Source organism: Carettochelys insculpta, chromosome 1 (genome assembly GCF_033958435.1).
Source record: "Carettochelys insculpta isolate YL-2023 chromosome 1, ASM3395843v1, whole genome shotgun sequence".
Classification (NCBI taxonomy): domain Eukaryota; kingdom Metazoa; phylum Chordata; order Testudines; family Carettochelyidae; genus Carettochelys; species Carettochelys insculpta.
Window position 1 is genome coordinate 378565235 of NC_134137.1, and position 12215 is coordinate 378577449.

The following is a 12215-nucleotide window of genomic DNA, read 5'->3' on the forward strand; positions in this document are numbered from 1 at the left end:
AGCATAATTAAGGTGGGCAAATCAGAAGAGCAGAGGGGTGGAGGGGGTGAAGTCAAGAGTCAGATAAAGCAAAGTATGTAAAAAGATTCCTTATGGGCCAGGTAACTGGTGTCTCGGTTCAAACCACATGTTAATATGTCAAATTTGAATATAAGAGTTCCCCACTTTCTCTTTGAAGGTGGTCGTTAAAGTTCCTTTGCAGTAAAACAGACTTTCAGGTCATTAACAGAAGGGCCCTCTCCGTTAAAGTGCTGGCTGACAGGCTTGTGAATTAAGAGTTTCCTGATGTCTGTTTTGTGTCCATTTATTCTTTGTTGAAGAGTTTGTCCTATGTACATAGTATGTGGGCATTGTTGGCACATGATGGCATATATGACATTAGTTGGGGAACATGAGAATGTGCCTGTGATTCTGTGAATAACCTGGTTAGGTCCAGTGATTAGGTCTCCAGACTAGATACATGGAGAACTAGGCAACAAGGCTTGTTGCAAGGAAAAGTTCCAGGACTGGTGTTCCTGAGGTATAGACTGTGGTTGGTGGTGAGAATCCTCATAAGGCTGGGAGGTTGGGAGGTTGTCTGTAGGAGAGAACAGCCCTGTTAGCTGGAATTACAAGTACACGGAGGAACTGCAGAGATTTGTGAGGACAGAGAAGGCAGAGGTACAGGGGAAAGAAATAGTCTCGGGGTCCCAGGGTTTTTCTTTTCACAGGAGGAGATGAGGAGGGTCTGGATTATCCCAAGCACAGAGGAAGTTTATGAAGAGGTGCATTTTGAGCCCGATGAAATCCATCTGTTTCCAGACAGCTGGGACGTTATTGTCACGTTCTGTTCCCTGGTAGTAATGGGACACCTCCAGGTCATCCCCAAGGTGCTGGCGGCGGCAGCAGCAGGAGATGGAGGAGGATTTAGGTGCCAGCCTGGCTTTCACACTCAGCCCAAGCAGGGCTCAGGGCTCTCAGAGCAGAGGCTGCAGGAGCTAAGCTATTGGCTGGGATCTCGACTGATGGGCTGGCTGGGGCAGGGGCTCTGGGCACCCTGCTGTGTTGGCTGCTCCCTCTGGTGGGGCTGTGGGGCCCCAAGTGAAATGAATTCAGTTCCCATCGATGGCAAACAGACCCTGGGCTCTCCTACTCTGAGGGGCCAGGCAGGGACTCACCTTCACCTGAGGGTGTGAAGATCAGGCAGCCGAGGAGGCAGAGGCTGAAGTAGGTGGCTTGCTCCATCTTCTCGCTTCCCCGGAGGAGAAAACACATGTGGGAGAAACAGCAGAGCAGCTTGAGGTGCCCCTTGCAGTGACCCCCACACTGCTCAGTGGGCATTTCACAGGGGAGGTGATTCAGAGCTAGGGCTGTTTGCTAAAGGGGCTGCCTGGCTGGCTGGGAAGGGCCCTCAGAGGGCTCCATTTCTCCATCCCAGGCTGTCCAATTCAGAGCCCATTTCCCTGGTTCAACAGGGCCCTTCTGCCTCCAGCCCACACTGAGCTTTACCCCAGAGACAGAAGCTGACACCTAGCAGGGAGGCAGGACCCAGCTCTGCAGTTTCTCCCCCCCAGCAGCACCAGGGATGCCCCGAACCACAGCTGCAGGTGGAGAGAACTCAGGGGGCACCAGAGAAGCTGGGCTCACTCAAAGGAGGCTGGGTCCCGGGCCATAGGGCCCCCTTGAAGAGCAAAGCAATTCTCTGAAGAGACATTTGCCATCTCCCGCTGCCCTTCCCTCCCCCAGGGCTGGGCCTGGCAGGTCCCACAGAGCCACCTGCATGGAACTTGGAGGAAGGGGACAGGTGGCTGGAGGGAAGAGCTTGGAAGAGGCACCAGCACCCCCAGTGTGGAGGCCAGTCTGTGTGCACATGGCTGGAATGTCAGTGGCAGGTACTGCACCTCCCTAGTAGCTCTCTCCCTCGACGGCAGGTTTGCTGTTAGAAACGTGGAGGCTCTTGTGTTACTACGACCCAGCCCGGGGTACGTGAAACACCCACTGACCCACCCCAGGACCTTTTCCCCAGTAGCAGGCGTGTTCCAGGGAGATCCGCTGTCTGTAATACAAAGGAGTCTTTCGAAGATGGGCTTTACTTTCAAAAGCGCAGTGCCTACACTGGCTTTCTTCTTTCGAAAGAAGCTCTTTTGAAATAAGAATAGGCAAATGACATGCCAAATGTACACCTCATTTGCATTTTGATTCCCCTCATTTGAATGCCTCTTTCAAAAGAGGACTGCAAATGTAGACGCACCCCCTGGCTGTTTCTGCACATGCCACTTTCTCTGAAATATGGGAAAAACAGGCCTCCAGAAGGACTTCCTTCCGGAAGACCCCCTGGGGGCTGTGCTTCTACATGGTGTTTTGGAGTCTGGAAGAGCATCTGCTGGACTCAAGATCATGTGACCTTATGCTAATGAGGCGTGGGGAATTTGCATCTGTGCCTTATTAGTCTATTTTGGGCCGTTTATTAGCATGCCACTTGTGGAGAAAGTGGCATGTGTAGAAATGGCCCATGTGTTTGGGGTGCGGGGGAAGAAAGGTGATAATTACTGCACCCCCTAGTATGGGCCGGGATCCCATTGCACCATGACTGGGAGAAGGGCTCCAACGGGAGAGTCACTATGCAGACGGATGGGCCAGCAGGGACTGGGCACAGGGCTGGAGGCTGGGCCCAGCTCTGGGAGGGGCAGAATGTTCAGCACATCCCTGCAGGGTGTCATGTGCCATGTCCGGTGCAGAGTGTTGTCAGAGTTGCCACCAGCGTGGTGCTCTGCTCTCTCCAATGCTGGTATCACTCGGCTGCGTGCGTGTTCCCTCTGTGTGCTGCCCCAGCTCTGCAGATAGCCGACACAGCAGACCCGAAGAGAAGCCCCAATGACCACAGTCTAGTGAGGTGCGAAGGCGCGTCGGCCAGGTTTATTGCCGTATTGGACACAATAGTAGTTCCCTGTAGACTTCTTAGTCTAAGTCAGGGCATGCTACAAATATGCACCCACGGTCAATGGACTCGGCTCAGTCAGTGGCAGGACTTTCCACTGCCCCCTCGGCCGGACCCAGACCACATCCCAGAAGTACATTCTTATACACAGGTACAAACAATTTACACATCACTCCTGACGTATTGAGGTACAACCGTTCAAGGTGCCGCCTCTCACCTTGTACATGTTGGTTCGAACAAAACAACTCCATCCATCATATTACCCTTCTGCCCGTCATTGGGATGGGTCGGCCTGTTCTTTCTTATCTGTGGGATGTTCCGGGGTAGGGTGTTCTGGTACCATGTACCTACTTCAATATGTTAGGTAGATATGTTTATGCACCAGCAACCCTCTTCTTGCCAACTTCTGTGAGCAATGCATCCCTTTAGCTCACAGCTGCACTTTGCCTTCTGTTAGCAAAGTCTTGACCATTACTTTGGTTCAGGCCTAAGGCCTTATATTGGGCCTGTACTTACTACACAGAGCTGTGCTGGGTGAGGTGGAGATGGGCCCAGGACCAGCAGGGACTTTCACAGGCCCAGCCTGGCCCCCAGCCTTGTAATCAGTCAGCTGCCACCAGCCACCCAGCGCTGGAGGAGGAAGAAGCAGGAGGGAGCCAGGGTCTCACCTGACTGTCTTTGGGTAGCTGCTCTGGTGCAGGGTCCGTTCAAGTGCAGCCTGCATGGGGCACTGGCTGGGCTGGGGACATTTATGGAGCAGTGCATGGAAGGGTGATCAGGAATCAAAACTAAATATGCAAATCTGTCCAGATACAGCCATTTAGTGCCAAGGCAAACAGGGCTAGGAGGAGCCAGACCCAGCTGGTTTGTGGCCAGGAGGAAGCCCTTGTCAGGGCTCAGCTAACAGACACAGTAAGAGCTGGTTTTCCCCCACAGCTGCCAGCGCTAAGATGGGGGTGGCTGGAGGGAGCCCTTGTACCCTGGCCTTGACTGGACCAAATTTTTACATTTGCCTTGTTCCATGAAAAGTCCCTGGTGGCTGCCCGGGATGTGTGGATGAGCTGGAGTCCCACTGCATTCAGTGGGGTCAGGTACAGTCTGGGACAGCGCTATTAGGGTCCTTGGGGGTCAGACCCCAGTGGGTGTGCATTGAGCAGAGCTCCTTAGCGTTACCGGAGCTAGAAACCCACTGGGTGTGAACCAGCCTTAGTGCCACTGGTGTCAATGGGGTCACACTGGCTGGGCCATGGCCTCCCCATTGGTGCAGGGTAAAAGTGCAACTTTTACAATTCTCAGCCTTCCAGTCCAGGGCACCAATCACACTGCTCTGTGATTAGCTTATCAATGCCCTGCATTGAGGGTCGTTGATGTAAGGACTATGCCAGCCCTAAATGCTGGGAGGAGTGCATCTCCCAGAGATCACTTGCATGAGAATGCAAAGGTGTGCATGTGTGATACCTTGTGAACAAGAAAGGGACCTCAGGAGATCATCTCATCTAGTTCTCTACCCTCTTAGGGGGGGCTGAGCACCATCCCTGACATCTATTTGCCCCAATCCCTAAATGATCTTCTCAAGGGTTGAGCTCACAACCTTGGGTTTAGCAGGCCAATGCTCAAACCACTGAGTTATCCCTACCCCTGTAAGTCTGGCTTCACTAGCTCTCCCTGCACCTCCAGGCCCCTCCCTGAGTCCCTTGTTAAGGATCTGAGCAATGCCAGGTAAATCCATATATTTAACTTTCTTCTTGTTTTTTTTCTTCTGTATTTCTAATCAAAGTTTAAAAACTGTTCCCAGTGGGCCCAGGCTTGGATCTAGGTTTAGACCTCCTGGTAAAGAAGACCCTCAGAACAAGAATTTTCATCCTTGCTACCACTGCAAAACCTGGAAACGCACCTGTAAGCAGACACGTGCACATCACTGAAAATGCAATGTGCCATACAATCAGTTATGGCTTGGTTGGCTGCTGCAAGCTCTGCTTGGAGAACTGTGATAATTGTAGAGATACTACATTGCCTTCAATGGCTTTTGGATCAAGCCCATATAAAAATTTGCTCTGAAAGAACAGCCACTCTTGTGGCAAAGTTTCTTCTTCTATTGACTGAAAATTGTGTCTGAGGGAGACTTCCTCCAGAGGAATAAAAGAGCCCCGACTCAATCAGCTGTTGGAGACTTCCCCCGGGGCAGCTGCCAGCCCCCAAAAATTGTGGCCGCTGAGGGAGGCTTCCCCTGGGCGGCTGAAAGACCCCTGAATAGCTGCCAGCCCCCAGTGTCCTAGCTGCCAAGAGAGACTTCCTCTGGCCACCTCCAGGACTCTTACTGAACGCAAGCTGCTTGGCACCTTGAGTGGTACGTCCTTTTATCGGTTTGGGGTCAAGCCATGTGATATTGCTGGGAGCAGGTAAGTTCCAGACTGCGTGGCGCCTCTGAGGGGAGGGAAGAGAGGGGAGCGGGGGGTCAGGCAAAAATGTAAACCGACGAGAAGAAGTTTCCCGTCCTATCATACAACACGACCCCCACTCACAGCCCAGCTGCCACATGGTACGGGGGGGGGGGCAGCAGCGGGCGCCAGGCAGCACAGGAGTAAATGACAGTTAGCAGAGGTAGACGCAGAACCACAAACCCCACAGCCACACTACCAGCAAAGAAAAGATTTTTTTCAGCCTCTTGTGCCAGTATGATCCCACAGGCTTCCAGGTGCTGAACTGAAATGGCCTTCTTGTTGCCTAATTTACCTGCACCTGAGAGCAGTGGAGATGGACGAGGCCAGAGTGGAGAACTGCGGGGCATACACGGGACAAGTATGGAAGCTAATGAACTTGATTTAAAGACACGGTGGTTCCTCCCTACACTTGGTTTGAAATTTTAAATTCAAACTGCACACTAGACCCACCAGGTTACCACGATATGATGATATTGACAGGAAGTCAATTTTAGTGCACCATAAATTGAGCTAATGGAATTAATACTGAAGACAGGCACTTTGTAAAATCGGGCTACATGCCTTAAAATCGATGTTATCTCGTTGTGTAGACATAGCCTTATTGTCTTGGCACAACACAAGAGGTGAACAGTGTATTCAAAAGAAACAGTTGACAGAGAGTGTGACTATGTTGTTTGCTAAGGACATTGGAAACGATGCCCAGAAGGAAGTTCAAAAAGTAAGTTGTTAAGAAAAGTCATTTCTCTGGAACTCATGTGTCTCCCAGCATGGGTATCTGGCAGGCTGCCAAACATGCTGATAAGATTCCAGTGCAGCTTTTTTCTCCACATCAAATTAGCTTTTTCCTTCCCCTTTCTCCTCCAGTCAGGCTGTAGCTCCAGAAACTTTGGCGAGGAATCCTGACTGTTCTGCTCTCTGTCAACCACTTCTGGCACAGAGAGGGCCAGACAGGGCCAGCCTCAGTGGTTATGGCACCTTCAGGGAAGTTTGCATGTTGGCACCCTTTCTTTTTGTGGGGGGCCAGCAGGAGGGGGTTGAGTCCCAGACATTCCCAGTGTGCTGCGCCCTCCTGTGGCAAAAGGGTGTTATCCTACAGTTTGCTCAGCGTTCGGGGAGGGGGTGTTTGGCCAAAGCTGGATCAGAGAAAGGCTGGAAAAAATGGGGTTGTAGGGGGTGGAAACAGGAGGTCCCAGCATCCATCTTATAGAATCATAGAACACTAGAAGTGGAAGGGACCTGGAGAGGTCAAGTCCAGTTCCCTGCCCTCTTGGCAGGACCAAGCATCCCCGATAGGTGTCTATCCAACCTGCTCTTAAAAATCTCCAGTGATGGAGATCCCACAACCTCCCTATGTAATTTATCCCAGTGTTTGACCACCCTGACAGTTGGTTTTTTCCTAACGTCTAATCTAAACCTACTTTGCTGTAGTTTGAGCCCACTGCTCCTTGTCCTATCCTCAGCAGCCAAGGAGAACAATTTTTCCTCCTCCTCCTTGTACCCTCTTTAAGATACAGTAACCCCCCTGCCCCTAGATACATGCAACTAAGTTGTGCTTGTCTCAGGTTAACGCGACTGCCTCCCCGACAGGAGCAGGGAAACCACTCCTGTCAGGGGTGGCAGCTGAGAGTCAGCAGAAGAATGACTTCATGTGTCTTGCTCACAACACTCCTGTTAATGCGTCCCAGAATTGTGTTTGCTTTTTGCAACAGCATCAAACTGACTCATATTTAGCTTGTGGTCCGCTATGACCCCTAAATCACTTTTCACAGTGCTCCTGCCTAGACAGTTGTTTCCCATTTGATGTGTCTGAAGCTGGTTGTTCCTTCCTAAGTGGACCACTTTGCATTTGTCCTTATTAAACTTCATCCTGTTTACCTCAGACCATTTCTCCACTTTATCCAGATCATTTTGAATTCTGACCCTATCCTCCAAAGCAGTTGCAACCCCTCCTAGCTTGGTATAACCTGCAAACTTGATAAGGGTACTTTCTGAGCCAATATCTAAATCGTTGATGAAGATATTGAAATATAAATATTGATATAGAACTGGTCCCAAAACAGATTCCTGGGGAACCCCACTTGTTCTGCCCTTCGGGCGTGACTGCAAACCATCAATAACTACTCTCTGAGAACACTTATCCTGCCAGTTTTGCACCCACCTTGTAATGGCTCCATTTAAGTTGTATTTGGTTAGTTTATTGATAAGAAGATCGTGCAAGACCATGTCAAATGCTTACTGAAGGCTAGGTATATCACATCCACCGCTTCTCCCTTAATCACAAGACTTGTTATCCTGTCAAAAAAAGCTATCAGAATGGTCTGGCATGACTTGTTCCTTACAAATCCATGCTGGCTGTTGCCTATTACCTTATTTTCTTCCAGATGTTTTGCAGATCAATTCCTAAATTATGTGCTCCATTATCTTTCCTGGCACAGAGGTAAACTGACTGGTCTGTAGTTTCCTGGGTTATTCTTTTTTCCCATTTTATGGATGGGCACTACATTTGTCCTTTTCCAGTCCTCTGGAATCTCTCCCGACTGCCAGGACTTTTCAAAGATGAAGAGCTCAAAAACCTCTTCTATCATCTCCTTAAGTATTCTAGAATGCATTTAATCAAGCCCTGGTGACTTGCAGACATCCAATTTTTCTAAGTAATTTTTATCTTGTTCTATTTTAATTTTACCCTCTAAACCTACCGCGTTTCCACTAGCATACAGGCATTTCTGCATTGGCCTTCTTGGTGAAAACCAAAACAAAGAAGTCATTAAGCACCTCTGCCATTTCCAAGTTTTCTGATATTGTTTCTCCCTTCTCACTGAGTAGTGCGCCCACCCTGTCCTTGGTCGTCTTCTTGCTTCTCCTATATTTCTAGAATAATTTCTTGTTACCTTTTATGTCTCTAGCTAGTTTGAGTTTGTCTTGTGCGTTGGCTTTTCTGATCTTGCCCCTGCATACATGTATTGTTTGCGTCCACGGTTACTCAAGATGATCCAGTCATTCCACGAAGACATGAGAGGAACCATCCAATATGACAGCGCATTATCGGATGCTTTCAGAATCAGGAGCGGCGTCAAACAAGGATGCGTGCTTGCTCTGACATTGTTCGGGATCTTCTTCACACTCCTCCTGAAGCATGCCTTTGGATCTTCAACAGAGGGCATCTTGCTGCACACAAGATCTGATGGGGAGACTGTTTAACCTTGCAAGGCTGAAAGCTAAGTTTAAGGTGCGGGAAGTCCTCAAAGACATGCTGTTCGTAGACGATGCTGCTGTAGTGTCTCACACAGAAGACCAGCTTCAAAAACTGCTGGATCAGTTCTCCAAAGCGTGCAAGGACTTTGGGCTTACCATCAGCCTAAAGAAGACAAACGTACTCGGTCAGGATGTTGCTGAATCCCCATCAATCAGCATTGACAACTCTACGTTAGAGGTCGTCCACGAGTTCGTTTACCTCGGGTCCACCATCACTGACACCCTGTCGTTGGACACTGAGCCAAATAGGAGGATCAGAAAAGTGGCCACAACTCTGTCCAGACTCAGCAAGAGAGTGTGGAATAACAACAAGCTGTACACTCACACCAAAATGCAAGTCTACAGAGCCTGCATCCTCAACACCCTCCTTTATGGCAGCGAGACTTGAACCCTGTATGTCCGCCAGGAAAAGAGGCTGAACGTTTTCCACTTGCGCTACCTCAGGCGCATCCTTGGAATACCATGGAAGGACAGAGTGACCAACACCGCCGTCCTCGAGCAAGCTGGAATCCCAACCATGCACACCCTCCTCAGGCAGCGTCGGCTCCACTGGCTTGGCCACGTCCACAGGATGAATGATGGAAGGATTCCAAAAAACATCCTGTATGGTGAGCTAGCCTCTGGCAAAAGACCTCCCAGACGCCCCCAGTTGCGCTACAAAGATGTCTGCAAGAGAGACCTCAGAGGTGGACATCGAGCTGGACAACTGGGAAGAACTAGCAGATGACCACAGCAGATGGAGGCAGGGGTTACACAAGGGCCTTCAGAAGGGCGAGATGAGGATCAGACAGCTAGCAGAGGAGAAGCGAGCGCACAGAAAGCACACTAAGGACTTGCCAGACACCCACCACATCTGCAAGAGATGCAGCAAGGACTGTCACTCTCATGTGGGTCTTCATAGTCACAGCACATGCTGTAAATGAAGTCCTCAATTGAAACTATAAAGGGCGCGATCCATAGTCTATGCAGACTGAAGGATGTCTGCTACTACTATTCATCTTTTGAATGTCTCCTAATTTTCCACTTTTTATATGACTCCTTTTTGATTTTGAGATCCTGCAAGATCTCCTGGCTAATCCACGGCAGTCTTTTACCATGCTTTCTAGCTTTCCTATGCAGTGGTATAGCTTGCTTTGGGGCCCTTAATAATGTCCCTTTGAAAAGCTGCCAGCTCTCTTCAGTTGTTTTTTCTTAGTCTTGCTTCCCATGGGACCTTACCCAGCTCTCTGAGTTTACCGAAATTTGCTTTCCTGAAATCCATTTCCTGAAATCTCCAGGAAGGCTCCTTTGGCATACGCCGTATGAAGGGACGTTTTCCTGAAGTCGCCATCCCCGTCATCGTAATATTCAGATGCTTCGTCCTTTTGCTCTCCTTCGATCTCACGTGCCCCTGCTAGGGATGGACCCATTCACTTATGGGGCAGGCATGCCCTGGGCTGCTGGGGATGTGTGTGTGTGTGTGGAGGGGGGGAGGCACTGGGCTGCTGGAGTGGGGGTCTTGCCTCGAGAGTAGTGGCAGTGCTGGGGTACCTGGCATCCCCTCTGACAGGTCAGCTCCCACTGTATCTGCTGCTGTATAACTGCACCGGTTTATTAGTGCGTAATGAAAAAGCTATCTCCAAAAATTAAATTCTTTAAGTTTTATTTTTCATATTTGTCATTAAGTGGAAGTTTTCCTTAAAAGTCACGTACGCGGTGTCACATAACTCTTTATGTTTTATTCTTACTTTAGTATTTATTTATTTATATATTTATTTTTGCCCCAACAGAATTTGGCAAACAGAATTGTACGTAATTCCATTCGTGAATGAGCTGTAAGTTTTTAGCTGGGTTGAGAGATTTTAAAAAAAAACCATGTATTTCAATGAGTGGTAATGGACAAAGGAGCGAGACCAGTGCTGAAAAACTAAAACGGCAATTTTTCTGATTTAAAAATGTCCGATAGTAACAGAGAGATAGCGGTGTTAGTCTATATTCTATCAAAACCAAAAAGCAGTCCAGTAGCACTTTAAAGACTAATAAAATAATTAAATAATTAAAAAATATTTTGTTAGTCTTTAAAGTACTACTGGACTGCTTTTTGGTTTTGATAAAAATGTCCTAGTTATTTAATTCTGTAGTTGATTCCGTTGCCAGACGGGAACCACAAGAGGGCGATAAGTGATCCTTCTTGATAAAATTATGAGTCCCCTTGTCTCATCAGAGAAATAACCGTGTGAGTCACTTAGCGTTACAGAAATTAGATCTGATTGGCAAGAGCTACAGCAGAGATGAGCAAATGTTTTACTCTGGGCTCCACTTTTTGTCCCTGCAATTAGCAGATCCTGTCCCGCAACCAGTATAATATAATCCAAACTGATGGAAATGTCTGTTATGTTCACATGGAAAAAAAAAAAACTTTTGGCACATGTAAAAAATAAGTACATAGAATGTAAAAGATTTTATTAATCAGTACTGTATATAAAGGTGAATACACATACATAAAACAGTAACATATTTTAACATTTTTAATGCGATGGGTTTGCCTGTTTATCGTGCTGCGCCCCCTTCACGAAATTTCCCACGCTCCCCTCAGGAGTCCGGCCCCCACTTTGCACACCCTGGGGTGACAGTGTTGTCAGAAGCAATAAAACAAGTAATTTATACATAGCTAAGATCTGGGGCATTCCAAACAAAAAGCAAAAGTGTATTTTTGTAATGGTATAAAAGAAATGGACTGCATCACACTGTAGCTTAATTAAATTAATCTGTGAGCACAATTACAGTTTCGTGAAAGAAGAGAAGAAGCTGGGATAAAATTATCCTGCTCACCCACTCAGACTTTGGTGCCAGTGCTGGGAGACACATGAGTTCTAGAAAAATGACTTTCCTTACAATTACTTTTAGTAACGTCCTTCTGGGCACCCTTTCCAAACAGTCACACTCTCTGTCAACTGTCTGTTTTCCTTGAATACACTGCTTGCCTCTCGTGTTGTACCAAGGCAATAAGTATTTTGCAATCATTGGTAACGTGTGAAGAAATACTGTATCTTTCCAAGGTACTAAGCACAACCCTGAAATATTGTGCTCCTTGTATGGCAGCTCCCTGTGGCTGGCTGTGGTGGGATCCATGCTTCTTGGGTGGTGACTCCCCATCACAGGGGCTGAGCGTCCTGGGTGGCAGTTTCCTTTGGCAGGGGCCATGCATCCTGGGCAGTGACTACCCAGGGCTGACTATGGTAGGGGACATGTTGGGCAGAAGCTGGTTCCCAAGGGCTTGCAGTGGTGAGCGGGAGAAGCTCCCCAGGGCTGTCTAGGGTGGTGTTGGGCAGAGTGTAGCTCTCTGGGGCTGGCTGTGGCAAAGACCTCACTTCTCTAGGCAGTAGGAAGAAAGCTTCCCTGCCCCCTGTTGATTGAATGGCACTATATGGGTCGTTCCCCATCTCTGGCCCCGTGCTGTCCCTTGTGGCCATGACACAGTATAACTGTGCCTCCTAGCAGCCCCCTCCCTTCCTGTGTTATGGAGAACAGTCCCATTCCAGGCACATACCATTTCCCTGACACCACCAAACCCTGACCTGGCTATATGTTAGGATAGGAGGAAGCTGCGCACCAACTTTGGTGGT